The following is a 25,373-nucleotide window of genomic DNA, read 5'->3' on the forward strand; positions in this document are numbered from 1 at the left end:
TCAGCTTTATTCAGTTGAGGACAAACACCAGGGAGCAGCAAACAGAGGTATTAGGCCCCATCCAGCAATTAAAAAAGAAAAAAAAAGCTTAATCAGAGCCAGAAGGTAGAAGCTCAGCTTTATTCAGTTGAGGACAACACCAGGCAGGGGCAGACACCGTTAGTAGGCCGGAACCACCAATTTTTTTAAAAACAGCAGTTAATCAGAGCCAGAAGGTAGAAGCTCAGCTTTATTCAGTTGAGGACAACACCAGGCAGGGGCAGACACCGTTAGTAGGCCGGAACCACCAATTTTTTAAAAAACAGCAGTTAATCAGAGCCAGAAGGTAGAAGCTCAGCTTTATTCAGTTGAGGACAACACCAGGCAGGGGCAGACACCGTTAGTAGGCCGGAACCACCAATTTTTTTAAAAACAGCAGTTAATCAGAGCCAGAAGGTAGAAGCTCAGCTTTATTCAGTTGAGGACAACACCAGGCAGGGGCAGACACCGTTAGTAGGCCGGAACCACCAATTTTTTAAAAAACAGCACTTAATGAGAGCCAGATGGTAGAAGCTCAGCTTTATTCAGTTGAGGACAAACACCAGGGAGCAGCAAACAGAGGTATTAGGCCCCATCCAGCAATTTAAAAAAAAAAAAAAAGCTTAATCAGAGCCAGAAGGTAGAAGCTCAGCTTTATTCAGTTGAGGACAACACCAGGCAGGGGCAGACACCGTTAGTAGGCCGGAAACACCAATTTTTTAAAAAACAGCAGTTAATCAGAGCCAGAAGGTAGAAGCTCAGCTTTATTCAGTTGAGGACAACACCAGGCAGGGGCAGACACCGTTAGTAGGCCGGAACCACCAATTTTTTAAAAAACAGCACTTAATGAGAGCCAGAAGGTAGAAGCTCAGCTTTATTCAGTTGAGGACAAACACCAGGGAGCAGCAAACAGAGGTATTAGGCCCCATCCAGCAATTAAAAAAGAAAAAAAAAGCTTAATCAGAGCCAGAAGGTAGAGGCTCAGCTTTATTCAGTTGAGGACAACACCAGGCAGGGGCAGACACCATTAGTAGGCCGGAACCACCAATTTTTTTAAAAACAGCACTTAATGAGAGCCAGAAGGTAGAAGCTCAGCTTTATTCAGTTGAGGACAAACACCAGGGAGCAGCAAACAGAGGTATTAGGCCCCATCCAGCAGTTAAAAAAAAAAAAAAAAACAGCAGTTAATCAGAGCCAGAAGGTAAAAGCTCAGCTTTATTCAGTTGAGGACAACACCAGGCAGGGGCAGACACAGTTAGTAGGCCGGAACCACCAATTTTTTAAAAAACAGCACTTAATGAGAGCCAGAAGGTAGAAGCTCAGCTTTATTCAGTTGAGGACAAACACCAGGGAGCAGCAAACAGAGGTATTAGGCCCCATCCAGCAATAAAAAAAAAAAAAAAAAAAGCTTAATCAGAGCCAGAAGGTAGAAGCTCAGCTTTATTCAGTTGAGGACAACACCAGGCAGGGGCAGACACCGTTAGTAGGCCGGAACCACCAATTTTTTTAAAAACAGCAGTTAATCAGAGCCAGAAGGTAGAAGCTCAGCTTTATTCAGTTGAGGACAACACAAGGCAGGGGCAGACACCGTTAGTAGGCCGGAACCACCAATTTTTTAAAAAACAGCAGTTAATCAGAGCCAGAAGGTAGAAGCTCAGCTTTATTCAGTTGAGGACAAACACCAGGGAGCAGCAAACAGAGGTATTAGGCCCCATCCAGCAATTAAAAAAAAAAAAAAAAAAAGCTTAATCAGAGCCAGAAGGTAGAAGCTCAGCTTTATTCAGTTGAGGACAACACCAGGCAGGGGCAGACACAGTTAGTATTCCAGAACCACCAATTTTTTTAAAAACAGCAGTTAATCAGAGCCAGAAGGTAGAAGCTCAGCTTTATTCAGTTGAGGACAACACCAGGCAGGGGCAGACACCGTTAGTAGGCCGGAACCACCAATTTTTTTAAAAACAGCACTTAATGAGAGCCAGAAGGTAGAAGCTCAGCTTTATTCAGTTGAGGACAAACACCAGGGAGCAGCAAACAGAGGTATTAGGCCCCATCCAGCAATTAAAAAAAAAAAAAAAAAAATGCTTAGTCAGAGCCAGAAGGTAGAAGCTCAGCTTTATTCAGTTGAGGACAACACCAGGCAGGGGCAGACACCGTTAGTTGGCCAGAACCACCAATTTTTTTAAAAACAGCAGTTAATCAGAGCCAGAAGGTAGAAGCTCAGCTTTATTCAGTTGAGGACAACACCAGGCAGGGGCAGACACCGTTAGTAGGCCGGAACCACCAATTTTTTAAAAAACAGCAGTTAATCAGAGCCAGAAGGTAGAAGCTCAGCTTTATTCAGTTGAGGACAACACCAGGCAGTGGCAGACACCGTTAGTAGGCCCATAACCAACAATCTTTTAAAAAACAGCAGTTAATGAGAGCCAGATGGTAGAAGCTCAGCTTTATTCAGTTGAGGACAAACACCAGGGAGCAGCAAACAGAGGTATTAGGCCCCATCCAGCAATTTAAAAAAAAAAAAAAGCTTAGTCAGAGCCAGAAGGTAGAAGCTCAGCTTTATTCAGTTGAGGACAACACCAGGCAGGGGCAGACACCGTTAGTAGGCCGGAACCACCAATTTTTTAAAAAACAGCACTTAATGAGAGCCAGAAGGTAGAAGCTCAGCTTTATTCAGTTGAGGACAAACACCAGGGAGCAGCAAACAGAGGTATTAGGCCCCATCCAGCAATTAAAAAAGAAAAAAAAGCTTAATCAGAGCCAGAAGGTAGAAGCTCAGCTTTATTCAGTTGAGGACAACACCAGGCAGGGGCAGACACCGTTAGTAGGCCGGAACCACCAATTTTTTTAAAAACAGCAGTTAATCAGAGCCAGAAGGTAGAAGCTCAGCTTTATTCAGTTGAGGACAACACCAGGCAGGGGCAGACACCGTTAGTAGGCCGGAACCACCAATTTTTTAAAAAACAGCAGTTAATCAGAGCCAGAAGGTAGAAGCTCAGCTTTATTCAGTTGAGGACAACACCAGGCAGGGGCAGACACCGTTAGTAGGCCGGAACCACCAATTTTTTAAAAAACAGCACTTAATGAGAGCCAGAAGGTAGAAGCTCAGCTTTATTCAGTTGAGGACAAACACCAGGGAGCAGGAAACAGAGGTATTAGGCCCCATCCAGCAATTAAAAAAGAAAAAAAAAGCTTAATCAGAGCCAGAAGGTAGAGGCTCAGCTTTATTCAGTTGAGGACAACACCAGGCAGGGGCAGACACCATTAGTAGGCCGGAACCACCAATTTTTTTAAAAACAGCAGTTAATCAGAGCCAGAAGGTAGAAGCTCAGCTTTATTCAGTTGAGGACAAACACCAGGGAGCAGCAAACAGAGGTATTAGGCCCCATCCAGCAATTTAAAAAAAAAAAAGAAGCTTAATCAGAGCCAGAAGGTAGAAGCTCAGCTTTATTCAGTTGAGGACAACACCAGGCAGGGGCAGACACCGTTAGTAGGCCGGAACCACCAATTTTTTAAAAAACAGCAGTTAATCAGAGCCAGAAGGTAAAAGCTCAGCTTTATTCAGTTGAGGACAACACCAGGCAGGGGCAGACACCGTTAGTAGGCCGGAACCACCAATTTTTTAAAAAACAGCACTTAATGAGAGCCAGAAGGTAGAAGCTCAGCTTTATTCAGTTGAGGACAAACACCAGGGAGCAGCAAACAGAGGTATTAGGCCCCATCCAGCAATTAAAAAAGAAAAAAAAAGCTTAATCAGAGCCAGAAGGTAGAAGCTCAGCTTTATTCAGTTGAGGACAACACCAGGCAGGGGCAGACACCGTTAGTAGGCCGGAACCACCAATTTTTTTAAAAACAGCAGTTAATCAGAGCCAGAAGGTAGAAGCTCAGCTTTATTCAGTTGAGGACAACACCAGGCAGGGGCAGACACCGTTAGTAGGCCGGAACCACCAATTTTTTAAAAAACAGCAGTTAATCAGAGCCAGAAGGTAGAAGCTCAGCTTTATTCAGTTGAGGACAACACCAGGCAGGGGCAGACACCGTTAGTAGGCCGGAACCACCAATTTTTTAAAAAACAGCACTTAATGAGAGCCAGATGGTAGAAGCTCAGCTTTATTCAGTTGAGGACAAACACCAGGGAGCAGCAAACAGAGGTATTAGGCCCCATCCAGCAATTTAAAAAAAAAAAAGAAGCTTAACCCCTCTGTGACCTTTGACGTACTATCCCGTCGAGGTGACCTGGGCCTATCTGACCCTTGACGGGATAGTACGTCATAGCCGATCGGCCGCGCTCACGGGGGGAGCGCGGCCGATCGCGGCCGGGTGTCAGCTGCATATCGCAGCTGACATCCGGCACTATGTGCCAGGAGCGGTCACGGACCGCCCCCGGCACATTAACCCCCGGCACACCGCGATCAAACATGATCGCGATGTGCCGGCGATGCAGGGAAGCATCGCGCAGGGAGAGGGCTCCCTGCGGGCTTCCCTGAGCCCCCCGCAGCCACGCGATGTGATCGCGTTGCTGCGAGGGTCTTACCTCCCTCCCTGCCTGCTCCAGACCCGGATCCAAGATGGCCGCGGATCCGGGTCCTGCAGGGAGGGAGGTGGCTTCACAGAAGCCTGCTCAGAGCAGGCACTGTGAAGCAGCCTGCACTTCTCGCAGATCGGTGATCTGTCAGAGTGCTATGCAAACTGGCAGATCACCGATCTGTATTGTCCCCCCCTGGGGCAAAGTAAAAAAGTAAAAAAAAAAATTTCCAAATGTGTAAAAAAAAATAAAAAAAAATATTCCAAAATAATGAAAAAAAAAAAAAATATTATTCCCATAAATACATTTCTTTACCTAAATATAAAAAAAACAAAACAATAAAAGTACACATATTTAGTATCGCCGCGTCCGTAACGACCCGACCTATAAAACTGGCCCACTCGTTAACCCCTTCAGTAAACACCGTAAGAAAAAAAAAAAAAAACGAGGCAAAAAACAACGCTTTATTATCATACCGCCGAACAAAAAGTGGAATAACACGCGATAAAAAAGACAGATATAAATAACCATGGTACCGCTGAAAGTGTCATCTTGTCCCGCAAATAACGAGCCACCATACAGCATCATCAGCAGAAAAATAAAAAAGTTATAGTCCTGAGAATAAAGCGATGCAAAAATAATTATTTTTTCCATAAAATAGTTTTTATCGTATAAAAGCGCCAAAACATAAAAAAAATAATATAAATGAGATATCGCTGTAATCGTACTGACCCGAAGAATAAAACTGCTTTATCAATTTTACCAAACGCGGAACGGTATAAACGCCTCCCCCAAAAGAAATTCATGAATAGCTGGTTTTTGGTCATTCTGCCTCACAAAAATCGGAATAAAAAGCGATCAAAAAATGTGACGTGCCCAAAAATGTTACCAATAAAAACGTCAACTCGTCCCGCAAAAAACAAGACCTCACATGACTCTGTGGACCAAAATATGGAAAATTTATAGCTCTCAAAATGTGGTAACGCAAAAAATATTTTTTGCAATAAAAAGCGTCTTTCAGTGTGTGACGGCTGCCAATCATAAAAATCCGCTAAAAAACCCACTATAAAAGTAAATCAAACCCCCCTTCATCACCCCCTTAGTTAGGGAAAAATAAAAAAAAAGTATTTATTTCCATTTTCCCATTAGGGCTAGGGTTAGGGCTAGGGTTGGGGCTAGGGTTAAGGCTACAGTTAGGGTTGGGGCTAAAGTTAGGGTTAGGGTTGGGGCTAAAGATAGGGTTAGGGTTGGGGCTAAAGTTACGGTTAGGGTTTAGATTACATTTACGGTTGGGAATAGGGTTGGGATTAGGGTTAGGGGTGTGTCAGGGTTAGAGGTGTGGTTAGGGTTACTGTTGGGATTAGGGTTAGGGGTGTGTTTGGATTAGGGTTTCAGTTATAATTGGGGGGTTTCCACTGTTTCGGCACATCAGGGGCTCTCCAAACGCGACATGGCGTCCGATCTCAATTCCAGCCAATTCTGCGTTGAAAAAGTAAAACAGTGCTCCTTCCCTTCCGAGCTCTCCCGTGTGCCCAAACAGGGGTTTACCCCAACATATGGGGTATCAGCGTACTCAGGACAAATAGAACAACAACCTTTGGGGTCCAATTTCTCCTGTTACCCCTAGGAAAATACAAAACTGGGGGCTAAAAAATAATTTTTGTGGGAAAAAAAAGGATTTTTTATTTTCACGGCTCTGCGTTATAAACTGTAGTGAAACACTTGGGGGTTCAAAGTTCTTACAACACATCTAGATAAGTTCCTTGGGGGGTCTAGTTTCCAAAATGGGGTCACTTGTGCGGGGCTTCTACTGTTTAGGTACATTAGGGGCTCTGCAAACGCAATGTGACGCCTGCAGACCATTCCATCTAAGTCTGCATTCCAAATGGCGCTCCTTCCCTTCCGAGCCCTCCCATGCATCCAAACGGTGGTTCCCCCCACATATGGGGTATCAGCGCACTCAGGACAAATTGGACAACAACTTTTAGGGTCCAATTTCTCCTGTTACCCTCGGGAAAATACAAAACTGGGGGCTGAAAAATAATTTTTGTGGGAAAAAATTTTTGTTTTATTTTTACGGCTCTGCATTATAAACTTCTGTGAAGCCCTTGGTGGGTCAATGCGCTCACCACACATCTAGATAAGTTCCTTAGGGGGTCTACTTTCCAACATGGTGTCACTTGTGGGGGGTTTCTACTGTTTAGGTACATTAGGGGCTCTGCAAACGCAATGTGACGCCTGCAGACCATTCCATCTAAGTCTGCATTCCAAATGGCGCTCCTTCACTTCCGAGCCCTTCCATGCGTCCAAACGGTGGTTTCCCCCCACATATGGGGTATCAGCGCACTCAGGACAAATTGGACAACAACTTTTAGGGTCCAATTTCTCCTGTTACCCTCGGGAAAATACAAAACTGGGGGCTGAAAAATAATTTTTGTGGGAAAAAATTTTTGTTTTATTTTTACGGCTCTGCATTATAAACTTCTGTGAAGCCCTTGGTGGGTCAAAGCGCTCACCACACATCTAGATAAGTTCCTTAGGGGGTCTACTTTCCAACATGGTGTCACTTGTGGGGGGTTTCTACTGTTTAGGTACATTAGGGGCTCTGCAAACGCAATGTGACGCCTGCAGACCATTCCATCTAAGTCTGCATTCCAAATGGCGCTCCTTCACTTCCGAGCCCTTCCATGCGTCCAAACGGTGGTTTCCCCCCACATATGGGGTATCAGCGCACTCAGGACAAATTGGACAACAACTTTTGGGGTCCAATTTCTCCTGTTACCCTCGGGAAAATACAAAACTGGGGGCTGAAAAATAATTTTTGTGGGAAAAAATTTTTGTTTTATTTTTACGGCTCTGCATTATAAACTTCTGTGAAGCCCTTGGTGGGTCAAAGCGCTCATCACACATCTAGATAAGTTCCTTAGGGGGTCTACTTTCCAACATGGTGTCACTTGTGGGGGATTTCTACTGTTTAAGTACATTAGGGGCTCTGCAAACGCAATGTGACGCCTGCAGACCATTCCATCTAAGTCTGCATTCCAAATGGCGCTCCTTCACTTCCGAGCCCTTCCATGCGTCCAAACGGTGGTTTCCCCCCACATATGGGGTATCAGCGCACTCAGGACAAATTGGACAACAACTCTTGCGGTCCAATTTCTCCTGTTACCCTCGGGAAAATACAAAACTGGGGGCTGAAAAATAATTTTTGTGGGAAAAAATTTTTGTTTTATTTTTACGGCTCTGCATTATAAACTTCTGTGAAGCCCTTGGTGGGTCAAAGCGCTCATCACACATCTAGATAAGTTCCTTAGGGGGTCTACTTTCCAACATGGTGTCACTTGTGGGGGGTTTCTACTGTTTAGGTACATTAGGGGCTCTGCAAACGCAATGTGACGCCTGCAGACCATTCCATCTAAGTCTGCATTCCAAATGGCGCTCCTTCCTTTCCGAGCCCTCCCATGCGCCCAAACAGTGGTTCTCCTTACATATGGTATATCATCGCATTCAGGACAACTTGGACAACAGATTTTGGGGTCCAATTTCTCCTGCTACCCTCGGGAAAATACAAAACTGGGGGCTAAAAAAATAATTTTTGTGGGAAAAAATTTTTGTTTTATTTTTACGGCTCTGCATTATTAACTTCTGTGAAGCCCTTGGTGGGTCAAAGCGCTCAAAACACATCTAGATAAGTTCCTTAGGGGGTCTACTTTCCAAAATGGTGTCACTTGTGGGGGGTTTCAATGTTTAGGCACATCAGTGGCTCTCCAAACGCAACATGGCGTCCCATCTCAATTCCTGTCAATTTTGCATTGAAAAGTCAAACGGTGCTACTTCCCTTCCGAGCTCTCCCATGCGCCCAAACAGTGGTTTATCGCCACATATGGGGTATCAGCGTACTCAGGACAAATTGTACAACAACTTTTGGGGTCCAATTTCTTCTCTTACCCTTGGGAAAATAAAAAATTGGGGGCGAAAAATAATTTTTGTGAAAAATATGATTTTTTATTTTTACGGTTCTGCATTATAAACTTCTGTGAAGTACTTGGTGGGTCAAAGTGCTCACCACACCTCTAGATAAGTTCCTTATGGGGTCTAATTTCCAAAATGGTATCACTTGTGGGGGGTTTCAATGTTTAGGCACATCAGGGGCTCCCCAAACGCAACATGGCGTCCCATCTCAATTCCAGTCAATTTTGCATTGAAAAGTCAAATGGCGCTCCTTCGCTTCCGAGCTCTGTCATGCGCCCAAACAGTGGTTTACCCCCACATATGGGGTATCGGCGTACTCAGGACAAATTGTACAACAAATTTTGGGGTCCATTTTCTCCTGTTACCCTTGGTAAAATAAAACAAATTGGAGCTGAAGTAATTTTTTTGTGAAAAAAAGTTAAATGTTCATTTTTATTTAAACATTCCAAAAATTCCTGTGAAGCACCAGAAGGGTTAATAAACTTCTTGAATATGGTTTTGAGCACCTTGAGGGGTGCAGTTTTTAGAATGGTGTCACACATGGGTATTTTCTATCATATAGACCCCTCAAAATGACTTCAAATGAGATGTGGTCCCTAAAAAAAAATGGTGTTGTAAAAATGAGAAATTGCTGGTCAACTTTTAACCCTTATAACTCCCTAACAAAAAAAAATTTTGGTTCCAAAATTGTGCTGATGTAAAGTAGGCATGTGGGAAATGTTACTTATTAAGTATTTTGCATGACATATCTCTGTGATTTAAGGGCATAAAAATTCAAAGTTGGAAAATTGCGAAATTTTCAAAATTTTCGCCAAATTTCCATTTTTTCTGCAAATAAACGCAGGTAATATCAAAGAAATTTTACCACTATCATGAAGTACAATATGTCACGAGAAAACAATGTCAGAATCGCCAAGATCCGTTGAAGCGTTCCAGAGTTATAACCTCATAAAGGGACAGTGGTCAGAATTGTAAAAATTGGCCCGGTCATTAACGTGCAAACCACCCTTGGGGGTGAAGGGGTTAATCAGAGCCAGAAGGTAGAAGCTCAGCTTTATTCAGTTGAGGACAACACCAGGCAGGGGCAGACACCGTTAGTAGGCCGGAACCACCAATTTTTTTAAAAACAGCAGTTAATCAGAGCCAGAAGGTAGAAGCTCAGCTTTATTCAGTTGAGGACAACACCAGGCAGGGGCAGACACCGTTAGTAGGCCGGAACCACCAATTTTTTTAAAAACAGCAGTTAATCAGAGCCAGAAGGTAGAAGCTCAGCTTTATTCAGTTGAGGACAACACCAGGCAGGGGCAGACACCGTTAGTAGGCCGGAACCACCAATTTTTTAAAAAACAGCAGTTAATCAGAGCCAGAAGGTAGAAGCTCAGCTTTATTCAGTTGAGGACAACACCAGGCAGGGGCAGACACCGTTAGTAGGCCGGAACCACCAATTTTTTAAAAAACAGCACTTAATGAGAGCCAGATGGTAGAAGCTCAGCTTTATTCAGTTGAGGACAAACACCAGGGAGCAGCAAACAGAGGTATTAGGCCCCATCCAGCAATTTAAAAAAAAAAAAGAAGCTTAATCAGAGCCAGAAGGTAGAAGCTCAGCTTTATTCAGTTGAGGACAACACCAGGCAGGGGCAGACACCGTTAGTAGGCCGGAACCACCAATTTTTTAAAAAACAGCAGTTAATCAGAGCCAGAAGGTAAAAGCTCAGCTTTATTCAGTTGAGGACAACACCAGGCAGGGGCAGACACCGTTAGTAGGCCGGAACCACCAATTTTTTAAAAAACAGCACTTAATGAGAGCCAGAAGGTAGAAGCTCAGCTTTATTCAGTTGAGGACAAACACCAGGGAGCAGCAAACAGAGGTATTAGGCCCCATCCAGCAATAAAAAAAAAAAAAAAAAAGCTTAATCAGAGCCAGAAGGTAGAAGCTCAGCTTTATTCAGTTGAGGACAACACCAGGCAGGGGCAGACACCGTTAGTAGGCCGGAACCACCAATTTTTTAAAAAACAGCACTTAATGAGAGCCAGAAGGTAGAAGCTCAGCTTTATTCAGTTGAGGACAAACACCAGGGAGCAGCAAACAGAGGTATTAGGCCCCATCCAGCAATTAAAAAAGAAAAAAAAAGCTTAATCAGAGCCAGAAGGTAGAAGCTCAGCTTTATTCAGTTGAGGACAACACCAGGCAGGGGCAGACACCGTTAGTAGGCCGGAACCACCAATTTTTTTAAAAACAGCAGTTAATCAGAGCCAGAAGGTAGAAGCTCAGCTTTATTCAGTTGAGGACAACACCAGGCAGGGGCAGACACCGTTAGTAGGCCGGAACCACCAATTTTTTAAAAAACAGCAGTTAATCAGAGCCAGAAGGTAGAAGCTCAGCTTTATTCAGTTGAGGACAACACCAGGCAGGGGCAGACACCGTTAGTAGGCCGGAACCACCAATTTTTTTAAAAACAGCAGTTAATCAGAGCCAGAAGGTAGAAGCTCAGCTTTATTCAGTTGAGGACAACACCAGGCAGGGGCAGACACCGTTAGTAGGCCGGAACCACCAATTTTTTAAAAAACAGCACTTAATGAGAGCCAGATGGTAGAAGCTCAGCTTTATTCAGTTGAGGACAAACACCAGGGAGCAGCAAACAGAGGTATTAGGCCCCATCCAGCAATTTAAAAAAAAAAAAAAAGCTTAATCAGAGCCAGAAGGTAGAAGCTCAGCTTTATTCAGTTGAGGACAACACCAGGCAGGGGCAGACACCGTTAGTAGGCCGGAAACACCAATTTTTTAAAAAACAGCAGTTAATCAGAGCCAGAAGGTAGAAGCTCAGCTTTATTCAGTTGAGGACAACACCAGGCAGGGGCAGACACCGTTAGTAGGCCGGAACCACCAATTTTTTAAAAAACAGCACTTAATGAGAGCCAGAAGGTAGAAGCTCAGCTTTATTCAGTTGAGGACAAACACCAGGGAGCAGCAAACAGAGGTATTAGGCCCCATCCAGCAATTAAAAAAGAAAAAAAAAGCTTAATCAGAGCCAGAAGGTAGAGGCTCAGCTTTATTCAGTTGAGGACAACACCAGGCAGGGGCAGACACCATTAGTAGGCCGGAACCACCAATTTTTTTAAAAACAGCACTTAATGAGAGCCAGAAGGTAGAAGCTCAGCTTTATTCAGTTGAGGACAAACACCAGGGAGCAGCAAACAGAGGTATTAGGCCCCATCCAGCAGTTAAAAAAAAAAAAAAAAACAGCAGTTAATCAGAGCCAGAAGGTAAAAGCTCAGCTTTATTCAGTTGAGGACAACACCAGGCAGGGGCAGACACAGTTAGTAGGCCGGAACCACCAATTTTTTAAAAAACAGCACTTAATGAGAGCCAGAAGGTAGAAGCTCAGCTTTATTCAGTTGAGGACAAACACCAGGGAGCAGCAAACAGAGGTATTAGGCCCCATCCAGCAATAAAAAAAAAAAAAAAAAAAGCTTAATCAGAGCCAGAAGGTAGAAGCTCAGCTTTATTCAGTTGAGGACAACACCAGGCAGGGGCAGACACCGTTAGTAGGCCGGAACCACCAATTTTTTTAAAAACAGCAGTTAATCAGAGCCAGAAGGTAGAAGCTCAGCTTTATTCAGTTGAGGACAACACAAGGCAGGGGCAGACACCGTTAGTAGGCCGGAACCACCAATTTTTTAAAAAACAGCAGTTAATCAGAGCCAGAAGGTAGAAGCTCAGCTTTATTCAGTTGAGGAAAACACCAGGCAGGGGCAGACACCGTTAGTAGGCCGGAACCACCAATTTTTTAAAAAACAGCACTTAATGAGAGCCAGAAGGTAGAAGCTCAGCTTTATTCAGTTGAGGACAAACACCAGGGAGCAGCAAACAGAGGTATTAGGCCCCATCCAGCAATTAAAAAAAAAAAAAAAAAAAGCTTAATCAGAGCCAGAAGGTAGAAGCTCAGCTTTATTCAGTTGAGGACAACACCAGGCAGGGGCAGACACAGTTAGTATTCCAGAACCACCAATTTTTTTAAAAACAGCAGTTAATCAGAGCCAGAAGGTAGAAGCTCAGCTTTATTCAGTTGAGGACAACACCAGGCAGGGGCAGACACCGTTAGTAGGCCGGAACCACCAATTTTTTTAAAAACAGCACTTAATGAGAGCCAGAAGGTAGAAGCTCAGCTTTATTCAGTTGAGGACAAACACCAGGGAGCAGCAAACAGAGGTATTAGGCCCCATCCAGCAATTAAAAAAAAAAAAAAAAAAATGCTTAGTCAGAGCCAGAAGGTAGAAGCTCAGCTTTATTCAGTTGAGGACAACACCAGGCAGGGGCAGACACCGTTAGTTGGCCAGAACCACCAATTTTTTTAAAAACAGCAGTTAATCAGAGCCAGAAGGTAGAAGCTCAGCTTTATTCAGTTGAGGACAACACCAGGCAGGGGCAGACACCGTTAGTAGGCCGGAACCACCAATTTTTTAAAAAACAGCAGTTAATCAGAGCCAGAAGGTAGAAGCTCAGCTTTATTCAGTTGAGGACAACACCAGGCAGTGGCAGACACCGTTAGTAGGCCCATAACCAACAATCTTTTAAAAAACAGCAGTTAATGAGAGCCAGATGGTAGAAGCTCAGCTTTATTCAGTTGAGGACAAACACCAGGGAGCAGCAAACAGAGGTATTAGGCCCCATCCAGCAATTTAAAAAAAAAAAAAAGCTTAGTCAGAGCCAGAAGGTAGAAGCTCAGCTTTATTCAGTTGAGGACAACACCAGGCAGGGGCAGACACCGTTAGTAGGCCGGAACCACCAATTTTTTAAAAAACAGCACTTAATGAGAGCCAGAAGGTAGAAGCTCAGCTTTATTCAGTTGAGGACAAACACCAGGGAGCAGCAAACAGAGGTATTAGGCCCCATCCAGCAATTAAAAAAGAAAAAAAAGCTTAATCAGAGCCAGAAGGTAGAAGCTCAGCTTTATTCAGTTGAGGACAACACCAGGCAGGGGCAGACACCGTTAGTAGGCCGGAACCACCAATTTTTTAAAAAACAGCAGTTAATCAGAGCCAGAAGGTAGAAGCTCAGCTTTATTCAGTTGAGGACAACACCAGGCAGGGGCAGACACCGTTAGTAGGCCGGAACCACCAATTTTTTAAAAAACAGCAGTTAATCAGAGCCAGAAGGTAGAAGCTCAGCTTTATTCAGTTGAGGACAACACCAGGCAGGGGCAGACACCGTTAGTAGGCCGGAACCACCAATTTTTTAAAAAAACAGCACTTAATGAGAGCCAGATGGTAGAAGCTCAGCTTTATTCAGTTGAGGACAAACACCAGGGAGCAGCAAACAGAGGTATTAGGCCCCATCCAGCAATTTAAAAAAAAAAAAGAAGCTTAATCAGAGCCAGAAGGTAGAAGCTCAGCTTTATTCAGTTGAGGACAACACCAGGCAGGGGCAGACACCGTTAGTAGGCCGGAACCACCAATTTTTTAAAAAACAGCAGTTAATCAGAGCCAGAAGGTAAAAGCTCAGCTTTATTCAGTTGAGGACAACACCAGGCAGGGGCAGACACCGTTAGTAGGCCGGAACCACCAATTTTTTAAAAAACAGCACTTAATGAGAGCCAGAAGGTAGAAGCTCAGCTTTATTCAGTTGAGGACAAACACCAGGGAGCAGCAAACAGAGGTATTAGGCCCCATCCAGCAATTAAAAAAGAAAAAAAAAGCTTAATCAGAGCCAGAAGGTAGAAGCTCAGCTTTATTCAGTTGAGGACAACACCAGGCAGGGGCAGACACCGTTAGTAGGCCGGAACCACCAATTTTTTTAAAAACAGCAGTTAATCAGAGCCAGAAGGTAGAAGCTCAGCTTTATTCAGTTGAGGACAACACCAGGCAGGGGCAGACACCGTTAGTAGGCCGGAACCACCAATTTTTTAAAAAACAGCAGTTAATCAGAGCCAGAAGGTAGAAGCTCAGCTTTATTCAGTTGAGGACAACACCAGGCAGGGGCAGACACCGGTAGTAGGCCGGAACCACCAATTTTTTAAAAAACAGCACTTAATGAGAGCCAGATGGTAGAAGCTCAGCTTTATTCAGTTGAGGACAAACACCAGGGAGCAGCAAACAGAGGTATTAGGCCCCATCCAGCAATTTAAAAAAAAAAAAGAAGCTTAATCAGAGCCAGAAGGTAGAAGCTCAGCTTTATTCAGTTGAGGACAACACCAGGCAGGGGCAGACACCGTTAGTAGGCCGGAACCACCAATTTTTTAAAAAACAGCAGTTAATCAGAGCCAGAAGGTAAAAGCTCAGCTTTATTCAGTTGAGGACAACACCAGGCAGGGGCAGACACCGTTAGTAGGCCGGAACCATCAATTTTTTTAAAAACAGCACTTAATGAGAGCCAGAAGGTAGAAGCTCAGCTTTATTCAGTTGAGGACAAACACCAGGGAGCAGCAAACAGAGGTATTAGGCCCCATCCAGCAATAAAAAAAAAAGCAAAAAAGCTTAATCAGAGCCAGAAGGTAGAAGCTTAGCTTTATTCAGTTGAGGACAACACCAGGCAGGGGCAGACACCGTTAGTAGGCCGGAACCACCAATTTTTTTAAAAACAGCAGTTAATCAGAGCCAGAAGGTAGAAGCTCAGCTTTATTCAGTTGAGGACAACACCAGGCAGGGGCAGACACCGTTAGTAGGCCGGAACCACCAATTTTTTAAAAAACAGCAGTTAATCAGAGCCAGAAGGTAGAAGCTCAGCTTTATTCAGTTGAGGACAACACCAGGCAGGGGCAGACACCGTTAGTAGGCCGGAACCACCAATTTTTTAAAAAACAGCACTTAATGAGAGCCAGAAGGTAGAAGCTCAGCTTTATTCAGTTGAGGACAAACACCAGGGAGCAGCAAACAGAGGTATTAGGCCCCATCCAGCAATTAAAAAAAAAAAAAAAAGCTTAATCAGAGCCAGAAGGTAGAAGCTCAGCTTTATTCAGTTGAGGACAACACCAGGCAGGGGCAGACACAGTTAGTATTCCAGAACCACCAATTTTTTAAAAAACAGCAGTTAATCAGAGCCAGAAGGTAGAAGATCAGCTTTATTCAGTTGAGGACAACACCAGGCAGGGGCAGACACCGTTAGTAGGCCGGAACCACCAATTTTTTTAAAAACAGCACTTAATGAGAGCCAGAAGGTAGAAGCTCAGCTTTATTCAGTTGAGGACAAACACCAGGGAGCAGCAAACAGAGGTATTAGGCCCCATCCAGCAATTAAAAAAAAAAAAAAAAAAGCTTAGTCAGAGCCAGAAGGTAGAAGCTCAGCTTTATTCAGTTGAGGACAACACCAGGCAGGGGCAGACACCGTTAGTAGGCCGGAACCACCAATTTTTTAAAAAACAGCAGTTAATCAGAGCCAGAAGGTAGAAGCTCAGCTTTATTCAGTTGAGGACAACACCAGGCAGGGGCAGACACCGATAGTAGGCCGGAACCACCAATTTTTTAAAAAACAGCAGTTAATCAGAGCCAGAAGGTAGAAGCTCAGCTTTATTCAGTTGAGGACAACACCAGGCAGTGGCAGACACCATTAGTAGGCCCATAACCAACAATCTTTTAAAAAACAGCAGTTAATGAGAGCCAGATGGTAGAAGCTCAGCTTTATTCAGTTGAGGACAAACACCAGGGAGCAGCAAACAGAGGTATTAGGCCCCATCCAGCAATTTAAAAAAAAAAAAAAGCTTAGTCAGAGCCAGAAGGTAGAAGCTCAGCTTTATTCAGTTGAGGACAACACCAGGCAGGGGCAGACACCGTTAGTAGGCCGGAACCACCAATTTTTTAAAAAACAGCACTTAATGAGAGCCAGAAGGTAGAAGCTCAGCTTTATTCAGTTGAGGACAAACACCAGGGAGCAGCAAACAGAGGTATTAGGCCCCATCCAGCAATTAAAAAAGAAAAAAAAAGCTTAATCAGAGCCAGAAGGTAGAAGCTCAGCTTTATTCAGTTGAGGACAACACCAGGCAGGGGCAGACACCGTTAGTAGGCCGGAACCACCAATTTTTTTAAAAACAGCAGTTAATCAGAGCCAGAAGGTAGAAGCTCAGCTTTATTCAGTTGAGGACAACACCAGGCAGGGGCAGACACCGTTAGTAGGCCGGAACCACCAATTTTTTAAAAAACAGCAGTTAATCAGAGCCAGAAGGTAGAAGCTCAGCTTTATTCAGTTGAGGACAACACCAGGCAGGGGCAGACACCGTTAGTAGGCCGGAACCACCAATTTTTTAAAAAACAGCACTTAATGAGAGCCAGATGGTAGAAGCTCAGCTTTATTCAGTTGAGGACAAACACCAGGGAGCAGCAAACAGAGGTATTAGGCCCCATCCAGCAATTTAAAAAAAAAAAGAAGCTTAATCAGAGCCAGAAGGTAGAAGCTCAGCTTTATTCAGTTGAGGACAACACCAGGCAGGGGCAGACACCGTTAGTAGGCCGGAACCACCAATTTTTTTAAAAACAGCAGTTAATCAGAGCCAGAAGGTAAAAGCTCAGCTTTATTCAGTTGAGGACAACACCAGGCAGGGGCAGACACCGTTAGTAGGCCGGAACCACCAATTTTTTAAAAAACAGCACTTAATGAGAGCCAGAAGGTAGAAGCTCAGCTTTATTCAGTTGAGGACAAACACCAGGGAGCAGCAAACAGAGGTATTGGGCCCCATCCAGCAATTAAAAAAGAAAAAAAAAGCTTAATCAGAGCCAGAAGGTAGAAGCTCAGCTTTATTCAGTTGAGGACAACACCAGGCAGGGGCAGACACCGTTAGTAGGCCGGAACCACCAATTTTTTTAAAAACAGCAGTTAATCAGAGCCAGAAGGTAGAAGCTCAGCTTTATTCAGTTGAGGACAACACCAGGCAGGGGCAGACACCGTTAGTAGGCCGGAACCACCAATTTTTTAAAAAACAGCAGTTAATCAGAGCCAGAAGGTAGAAGCTCAGCTTTATTCAGTTGAGGACAACACCAGGCAGGGGCAGACACCGTTAGTAGGCCGGAACCACCAATTTTTTAAAAAACAGCACTTAATGAGAGCCAGATGGTAGAAGCTCAGCTTTATTCAGTTGAGGACAAACACCAGGGAGCAGCAAACAGAGGTATTAGGCCCCATCCAGCAATTAAAAAAAAAAAAGAAGCTTAATCAGAGCCAGAAGGTAGAAGCTCAGCTTTATTCAGTTGAGGACAACACCAGGCAGGGGCAGACACCGTTAGTAGGCCGGAACCACCAATTTTTTAAAAAACAGCAGTTAATCAGAGCCAGAAGGTAAAAGCTCAGCTTTATTCAGTTGAGGACAACACCAGGCAGGGGCAGACACCGTTAGTAGGCCGGAACCACCAATTTTTTAAAAAACAGCACTTAATGAGAGCCAGAAGGTAGAAGCTCAGCTTTATTCAGTTGAGGACAAACACCAGGGAGCAGCAAACAGAGGTATTGGGCCCCATCCAGCAATTAAAAAAGAAAAAAAAAGCTTAATCAGAGCCAGAAGGTAGAAGCTCAGCTTTATTCAGTTGAGGACAACACCAGGCAGGGGCAGACACCGTTAGTAGGCCGGAACCACCAATTTTTTTAAAAACAGCAGTTAATCAGAGCCAGAAGGTAGAAGCTCAGCTTTATTCAGTTGAGGACAACACCAGGCAAGGGCAGACACCGTTAGTATGCCGGAACCACCAATTTTTTAAAAAACAGCAGTTAATCAGAGCCAGAAGGTAGAAGCTCAGCTTTATTCAGTTGAGGACACCAGGCAGGGGCATACACCGTTAGTAGGCCGGAACCACCAATTTTTTTAAAAACAGCAGTTAATCAGAGCCAGAAGGTAGAAGCTCAGCTTTATTCAGTTGAGGACAAACACCAGGGAGCAGTAAACAGAGGTATTAGGCCCCATCCAGCAGTTAAAAAAAAAAAAAAAAAAAAAGCTTAATCAGAGCCAGAAGGTAGAAGCTCAGCTTTATTCAGTTGAGGACAACACCAGGCAGGGGCAGACACCGTTAGTAGGCCAGAACCACCAATTTTTTTAAAAACAGCAGTTAATCAGAGCCAGAAGGTAGAAGCTCAGCTTTATTCAGTTGAGGACAACACCAGGCAGGGGCAGACACCGTTAGTAGGCCGGAACCACCAATTTTTTTAAAAACAGCAGTTAATCAGAGCCAGAAGGTAGAAGCTCAGCTTTATTCAGTTGAGGACAACACCAGGCAGGGGCAGACACCGTTAGTAGGCCGGAACAACCAATTTTTTAAAAAACAGCAGTTAATCAGAGCCAGAAGGTAGAAGCTCAGCTTTATTCAGTTGAGGACAAACACCAGGGAGCAGCAAACAGAGGTATTAGGCCCCATCCAGCAATTAAAAAAAAAAAAAAGCTTAATCAGAGCCAGAAGGTAGAAGCTCAGCTTTATTCAGTTGAGGACAACACCAGGCAGGGGCAGACACCGTTAGTAGGCCGGAACCACCAATTTTTTAAAAAACAGCAGTTAATCAGAGCCAGAAGGTAGAAGCTCAGCTTTATTCAGTTGGGGACAACACCAGGCAGGGGCAGACACCGTTAGTAGGCCGGAACCACCAATTTTTTAAAAAACAGCAGTTAATCAGAGCCAGAAGGTAGAAGCTCAGCTTTATTCAGTTGAGGACAACACCAGGCAGGGGCAAACACCGTTAGTAGGCCGGAACCACCAATTTTTTAAAAAACAGCACTTAATGAGAGCCAGAAGGTAGAAGCTCAGCTTTATTCAGTTGAGGACAAACACCAGGGAGCAGCAAACAGAGGTATTAGGCCCCATCCAGCAATTAAAAAAAAAAAAAAAGCTTAATCAGAGCCAGAAGGTAGAAGCTCAGCTTTATTCAGTTGAGGACAACACCAGGCAGGGGCAGACACCGTTAGTAGGCCGGAACCACCAATTTTTTTAAAAACAGCAGTTAATCAGAGCCAGAAGGTAGAAGCTCAGCTTTATTCAGTTGAGGACAACACCAGGCAGGGGCAGACACCGTTAGTAGGCCGGAACCACCAATTTTTTAAAAAACAGCACTTAATGAGAGCCAGAAGGTAGAAGCTCAGCTTTATTCAGTTGAGGACAAACACCAGGGAGCAGCAAACAGAGGTATTAGGCCCCATCCAGCAATTAAAAAAAAAAAAAAAAAAAAAGCTTAATCAGAGCCAGAAGGTAGAAGCTCAGCTTTATTCAGTTGAGGACAACACCAGGCAGGGGCAGACACCGTTAGTAGGCCGGAACCACCAATTTTTTAAAAAACAGCAGTTAATCAGAGCCAGAAGGTAGAAGCTCAGCTTTATTCAGTTGAGGACAACACCAGGCAGGGGCAGACACCGTTAGTAGGCCGGAACCACCAATTTTTTAAAAAACAGCACTTAATGAGAGCCAGAAGGTAGAAGCTCAGCTTTATTCAGTTGAGGACAAACACCAGGGAGCAGCAAACAGAGGTATTAGGCCCCATCCAGCAATTAAAAAAAAAAAAAAAAGCTTAATCAGAGCCAGAAGGTAGAAGCTCAGCTTTATTCAGTTGAGGACAACACCAGGCAGGGGCAGACACCATTAGTAGGCCGGAACCACCAATTTTTTTAAAAACAGCACTTAATGAGAGCCAGAAGGTAGAAGCTCAGCTTTATTCAGTTGAGGACAAACACCAGGGAGCAGCAAACAGAGGTATTAGGCCCCATCCAGCAGTTAAAAAAAAAAAAAAAAACAGCAGTTAATCAGAGCCAGAAGGTAAAAGCTCAGCTTTATTCAGTTGAGGACAACACCAGGCAGGGGCAGACACAGTTAGTAGGCCGGAACCACCAATTTTTTAAAAAACAGCACTTAATGAGAGCCAGAAGGTAGAAGCTCAGCTTTATTCAGTTGAGGACAAACACCAGGGAGCAGCAAACAGAGGTATTAGGCCCCATCCAGCAATAAAAAAAAAAAAAAAAAAAGCTTAATCAGAGCCAGAAGGTAGAAGCTCAGCTTTATTCAGTTGAGGACAACACCAGGCAGGGGCAGACACCGTTAGTAGGCCGGAACCACCAATTTTTTTAAAAACAGCAGTTAATCAGAGCCAGAAGGTAGAAGCTCAGCTTTATTCAGTTGAGGACAACACAAGGCAGGGGCAGACACCGTTAGTAGGCCGGAACCACCAATTTTTTAAAAAACAGCAGTTAATCAGAGCCAGAAGGTAGAAGCTCAGCTTTATTCAGTTGAGGAAAACACCAGGCAGGGGCAGACACCGTTAGTAGGCCGGAACCACCAATTTTTTAAAAAACAGCACTTAATGAGAGCCAGAAGGTAGAAGCTCAGCTTTATTCAGTTGAGGACAAACACCAGGGAGCAGCAAACAGAGGTATTAGGCCCCATCCAGCAATTAAAAAAAAAAAAAAAAAAAGCTTAATCAGAGCCAGAAGGTAGAAGCTCAGCTTTATTCAGTTGAGGACAACACCAGGCAGGGGCAGACACAGTTAGTATTCCAGAACCACCAATTTTTTTAAAAACAGCAGTTAATCAGAGCCAGAAGGTAGAAGCTCAGCTTTATTCAGTTGAGGACAACACCAGGCAGGGGCAGACACCGTTAGTAGGCCGGAACCACCAATTTTTTTAAAAACAGCACTTAATGAGAGCCAGAAGGTAGAAGCTCAGCTTTATTCAGTTGAGGACAAACACCAGGGAGCAGCAAACAGAGGTATTAGGCCCCATCCAGCAATTAAAAAAAAAAAAAAAAAAATGCTTAGTCAGAGCCAGAAGGTAGAAGCTCAGCTTTATTCAGTTGAGGACAACACCAGGCAGGGGCAGACACCGTTAGTAGGCCGGAACCACCAATTTTTTAAAAAACAGCACTTAATGAGAGCCAGATGGTAGAAGCTCAGCTTTATTCAGTTGAGGACAAACACCAGGGAGCAGCAAACAGAGGTATTAGGCCCCATCCAGCAATTTAAAAAAAAAAAAGAAGCTTAATCAGAGCCAGAAGGTAGAAGCTCAGCTTTATTCAGTTGAGGACAACACCAGGCAGGGGCAGACACCGTTAGTAGGCCGGAACCACCAATTTTTTAAAAAACAGCAGTTAATCAGAGCCAGAAGGTAAAAGCTCAGCTTTATTCAGTTGAGGACAACACCAGGCAGGGGCAGACACCGTTAGTAGGCCGGAACCACCAATTTTTTAAAAAACAGCACTTAATGAGAGCCAGAAGGTAGAAGCTCAGCTTTATTCAGTTGAGGACAAACACCAGGGAGCAGCAAACAGAGGTATTAGGCCCCATCCAGCAATTAAAAAAGAAAAAAAAAGCTTAATCAGAGCCAGAAGGTAGAGGCTCAGCTTTATTCAGTTGAGGACAACACCAGGCAGGGGCAGACACCATTAGTAGGCCGGAACCACCAATTTTTTTAAAAACAGCACTTAATGAGAGCCAGAAGGTAGAAGCTCAGCTTTATTCAGTTGAGGACAAACACCAGGGAGCAGCAAACAGAGGTATTAGGCCCCATCCAGCAGTTAAAAAAAAAAAAAAAAACAGCAGTTAATCAGAGCCAGAAGGTAAAAGCTCAGCTTTATTCAGTTGAGGACAACACCAGGCAGGGGCAGACACAGTTAGTAGGCCGGAACCACCAATTTTTTAAAAAACAGCACTTAATGAGAGCCAGAAGGTAGAAGCTCAGCTTTATTCAGTTGAGGACAAACACCAGGGAGCAGCAAACAGAGGTATTAGGCCCCATCCAGCAATAAAAAAAAAAAAAAAAAAAAGCTTAATCAGAGCCAGAAGGTAGAAGCTCAGCTTTATTCAGTTGAGGACAACACCAGGCAGGGGCAGACACCGTTAGTAGGCCGGAACCACCAATTTTTTTAAAAACAGCAGTTAATCAGAGCCAGAAGGTAGAAGCTCAGCTTTATTCAGTTGAGGACAACACAAGGCAGGGGCAGACACCGTTAGTAGGCCGGAACCACCAATTTTTTAAAAAACAGCAGTTAATCAGAGCCAGAAGGTAGAAGCTCAGCTTTATTCAGTTGAGGAAAACACCAGGCAGGGGCAGACACCGTTAGTAGGCCGGAACCACCAATTTTTTAAAAAACAGCACTTAATGAGAGCCAGAAGGTAGAAGCTCAGCTTTATTCAGTTGAGGACAAACACCAGGGAGCAGCAAACAGAGGTATTAGGCCCCATCCAGCAATTAAAAAAAAAAAAAAAAAAAGCTTAATCAGAGCCAGAAGGTAGAAGCTCAGCTTTATTCAGTTGAGGACAACACCAGGCAGGGGCAGACACAGTTAGTATTCCAGAACCACCAATTTTTTTAAAAACAGCAGTTAATCAGAGCCAGAAGGTAGAAGCTCAGCTTTATTCAGTTGAGGACAACACCAGGCAGGGGCAGACACCGTTAGTAGGCCGGAACCACCAATTTTTTTAAAAACAGCACTTAATGAGAGCCAGAAGGTAGAAGCTCAGCTTTATTCAGTTGAGGACAAACACCAGGGAGCAGCAAACAGAGGTATTAGGCCCCATCCAGCAATTAAGAAAAAAAAAAAAAAAAATGCTTAGTCAGAGCCAGAAGGTAGAAGCTCAGCTTTATTCAGTTGAGGACAACACCAGGCAGGGGCAGACACCGTTAGTTGGCCAGAACCACCAATTTTTTTAAAAACAGCAGTTAATCAGAGCCAGAAGGTAGAAGCTCAGCTTTATTCAGTTGAGGACAACACCAGGCAGGGGCAGACACCGTTAGTAGGCCGGAACCACCAATTTTTTAAAAAACAGCAGTTAATCAGAGCCAGAAGGTAGAAGCTCAGCTTTATTCAGTTGAGGACAACACCAGGCAGTGGCAGACACCGTTAGTAGGCCCATAACCAACAATCTTTTAAAAAACAGCAGTTAATGAGAGCCAGATGGTAGAAGCTCAGCTTTATTCAGTTGAGGACAAACACCAGGGAGCAGCAAACAGAGGTATTAGGCCCCATCCAGCAATTTAAAAAAAAAAAAAAGCTTAGTCAGAGCCAGAAGGTAGAAGCTCAGCTTTATTCAGTTGAGGACAACACCAGGCAGGGGCAGACACCGTTAGTAGGCCGGAACCACCAATTTTTTAAAAAACAGCACTTAATGAGAGCCAGAAGGTAGAAGCTCAGCTTTATTCAGTTGAGGACAAACACCAGGGAGCAGCAAACAGAGGTATTAGGCCCCATCCAGCAATTAAAAAAGAAAAAAAAGCTTAATCAGAGCCAGAAGGTAGAAGCTCAGCTTTATTCAGTTGAGGACAACACCAGGCAGGGGCAGACACCGTTAGTAGGCCGGAACCACCAATTTTTTAAAAAACAGCAGTTAATCAGAGCCAGAAGGTAGAAGCTCAGCTTTATTCAGTTGAGGACAACACCAGGCAGGGGCAGACACCGTTAGTAGGCCGGAACCACCAATTTTTTAAAAAACAGCAGTTAATCAGAGCCAGAAGGTAGAAGCTCAGCTTTATTCAGTTGAGGACAACACCAGGCAGGGGCAGACACCGTTAGTAGGCCGGAACCACCAATTTTTTAAAAAAACAGCACTTAATGAGAGCCAGATGGTAGAAGCTCAGCTTTATTCAGTTGAGGACAAACACCAGGGAGCAGCAAACAGAGGTATTAGGCCCCATCCAGCAATTTAAAAAAAAAAAAGAAGCTTAATCAGAGCCAGAAGGTAGAAGCTCAGCTTTATTCAGTTGAGGACAACACCAGGCAGGGGCAGACACCGTTAGTAGGCCGGAACCACCAATTTTTTAAAAAACAGCAGTTAATCAGAGCCAGAAGGTAAAAGCTCAGCTTTATTCAGTTGAGGACAACACCAGGCAGGGGCAGACACCGTTAGTAGGCCGGAACCACCAATTTTTTAAAAAACAGCACTTAATGAGAGCCAGAAGGTAGAAGCTCAGCTTTATTCAGTTGAGGACAAACACCAGGGAGCAGCAAACAGAGGTATTAGGCCCCATCCAGCAATTAAAAAAGAAAAAAAAAGCTTAATCAGAGCCAGAAGGTAGAAGCTCAGCTTTATTCAGTTGAGGACAACACCAGGCAGGGGCAGACACCGTTAGTAGGCCGGAACCACCAATTTTTTTAAAAACAGCAGTTAATCAGAGCCAGAAGGTAGAAGCTCAGCTTTATTCAGTTGAGGACAACACCAGGCAGGGGCAGACACCGTTAGTAGGCCGGAACCACCAATTTTTTAAAAAACAGCAGTTAATCAGAGCCAGAAGGTAGAAGATCAGCTTTATTCAGTTGAGGACAACACCAGGCAGGGGCAGACACCGTTAGTAGGCCGGAACCACCAATTTTTTTAAAAACAGCACTTAATGAGAGCCAGAAGGTAGAAGCTCAGCTTTATTCAGTTGAGGACAAACACCAGGGAGCAGCAAACAGAGGTATTAGGCCCCATCCAGCAATTAAAAAAAAAAAAAAAAAAGCTTAGTCAGAGCCAGAAGGTAGAAGCTCAGCTTTATTCAGTTGAGGACAACACCAGGCAGGGGCAGACACCGTTAGTAGGCCGGAACCACCAATTTTTTAAAAAACAGCAGTTAATCAGAGCCAGAAGGTAGAAGCTCAGCTTTATTCAGTTGAGGACAACACCAGGCAGGGGCAGACACCGATAGTAGGCCGGAACCACCAATTTTTTAAAAAACAGCAGTTAATCAGAGCCAGAAGGTAGAAGCTCAGCTTTATTCAGTTGAGGACAACACCAGGCAGTGGCAGACACCATTAGTAGGCCCATAACCAACAATCTTTTAAAAAACAGCAGTTAATGAGAGCCAGATGGTAGAAGCTCAGCTTTATTCAGTTGAGGACAACACCAGGCAGGGGCAGACACCGTTAGTAGGCCGGAACCACCAATTTTTTAAAAAACAGCACTTAATGAGAGCCAGATGGTAGAAGCTCAGCTTTATT

This window comes from Ranitomeya variabilis, chromosome 5 (assembly GCF_051348905.1).
Source record: "Ranitomeya variabilis isolate aRanVar5 chromosome 5, aRanVar5.hap1, whole genome shotgun sequence".
Lineage (NCBI taxonomy): Eukaryota > Metazoa > Chordata > Amphibia > Anura > Dendrobatidae > Ranitomeya > Ranitomeya variabilis.